Below are 2,500 nucleotides of genomic sequence, written 5' to 3' on the forward strand. Positions count from 1 at the left end.
TGTGGAAATGTCTAATTATAACAAATCTTATTATTCTTAACGGTCCAAGAACGTTGTATCTGAAATCGACCAAAATCCCCATGGTGAAAGTCTAATGATTGCATATCACAAAGACGAGAAATGAAGTTTGTGGACCGGAATATAACAATCTCGTCAGCTGAAGATCTCCAGTCCCCTTGATTACCAAAGGAACCCGGGTTATCACGGGTGATGAAGTATCTATCGTTAGCCCTTGCCAAGGCGAAAGCTGAGATAATCAAGTTACATACATACATACATACATACATACATACATACATACATACATACATACATACATACATACATACATACATACATACATACATACATACATACATACATACATACATTCATTCCTTCATTCATATTTGCTTGTTTCGTTCGTCTGTTTGCACGTTACCCTTGAGTTTTGCGTCTGAAATTATAGTCCATGTGACTGAGAATACTGAAGTATCTTCAGTTTGATGTAAGACTGGCCTATCTTATACCTTGAATCCTATTCCATGTGACTCCGGACGTGATATTAGGTAATATATTTTGGTGTGAAATAGGATGATAATTAATAAAGAAAATATTAAAGAACGACGCATATCATATTGTCATGATCAGATTTGCAGACGGACTGGCACGCACGAGCAATTCATTTACAGAAAAAATAAAACGACGAAACAAAAGGAGAACCATTAATTAAGAAACGAACTTATGAGACTGTGCCATTAGATAAGGGACAACTGCACTAGTTGCGCAGAAAACTAGTGAACTGTGTGGTGGTTTAATTACCGCGAAGGTGAGGATGCGCACCTGGGGGAAGCCCGCCAGACACTCCCGAGACAGAGAGAGGGCTAGCTGGGGTTCGCCAAGGCAACGCGCAGTCGCCTTTTGTGTTTGTGTGTTTCTCTGATTTTTGGAAAGGACTACCTTCGACAGTGGATTGCAACAGTGACCTGTGATCTGATATTAAAAAAGTAAAGCTGATTATATTGGTTAGTGTATATGTACGCTGTCACTCTCCCAGTAAAACACCAGAACTCCTCCTTTTATTTCTTTTCGAATTTACCTTGTGTTCTTAGTTTAAAAGAGAAACATCCAGTATTACAAAGAATAAGTAACAGCCCAAACATTGTGACCTCATGGTGAGCAAAGTGTTTTTTTTGTTGTTGTTGTTGTTGATGAGTTGATGGTGGTCTACTATTGAAAATGTACAAAGAATCCATACCAGTACCCACGTGAATACGAGTATGTTCACACGTAACTACGTTCCTGCGAGCTCACGCACACACGAACAAGCCCTTACGTAGTTACCCTCGTTCATACATACACGTACACTTACACGTACACGTACACGTACACATACACGCATACTTGCACATACACGCACACTTATACGTACACGCACGCACACACTTACACGCACACATACACATATACGCACACACACACATACACGTACGTATACGCGCACACACACACCCACACACGCGCGCACACGGTCACACACACACGCACGCACACACACGCACGCACGCACACGCTCGCACGCACACACATCGGCGTTTGTTTTTTTCTGTTGATGGTTGCCTCAATCATTAGGTTCTCCTTTCGCCTAATTGCCTTTCACAAAATGCAAGAAAATAAGAACTCGGCAAATGTTTAGTTTAGTTTAGTTCTTTATTTACCACCCTGGCTAACTGCACAGGCGTGGGCAAGCTGTTGTACATTTAATGCATGGTCATTACATTACATAGTGTTATATTTGAATTTTAGCCTATAACATTGCTATGAGTACTTTTATCCGTTTAAGGAAAGGAACAATTGCACGGTCCTTTATCCACTCATCTGGCACGCCGGCATATAGCTTGGGCGTGGGAAAGCATTAATACATTTTATATTCGGTTATGTGATACTACATTCCAAATTTAGGATACAATATAAGTATATCTTCTAGGGCATCAGATGATATGAAGTAGTTACATAGTTCTCCGTACCTCATGCTAGGTGGCCTGAAAGGCTGTATCACGTGGTACTCTGAGATATAATGTACAAGTGTTCGCTTATATTCTTCATTACACAGTTTACACTTAGTTTCTTCGACATTACAAACTGTACTGACCTGCCAGTACAATCTACATCCAAGCCTGATTCTTGCAGTCACAACATCACACTGTCTTGTTCTTGTTTTATATAAACCATAGATGAAGGAATCTTGCCTAAACCGGTCATAGTGCTTTATGCTACAGCTTTCAGGGCGCTGAGAATTAATCAACTCAGTCAAGTCCTCTCTGAAGGAAGCTTTAATGATGTAGAAAATCCTAGAAAGAGGTATCCCAAGATCTATGTCCACACTTTGTTTGTCACATGCTGACTTTGCTAGGCGATCAGCATGATCATGCCTAGGGATTCCAACATGCGATGGAATCCACACAAAACGTATATTATGGTCTCGTTCTTTTGCACGATACACGTTTATCCTGATGTCATT

The sequence above is a fragment of the Penaeus chinensis genome, chromosome 1, assembly GCF_019202785.1.
Source record: "Penaeus chinensis breed Huanghai No. 1 chromosome 1, ASM1920278v2, whole genome shotgun sequence".
Taxonomy (NCBI): domain Eukaryota; kingdom Metazoa; phylum Arthropoda; class Malacostraca; order Decapoda; family Penaeidae; genus Penaeus; species Penaeus chinensis.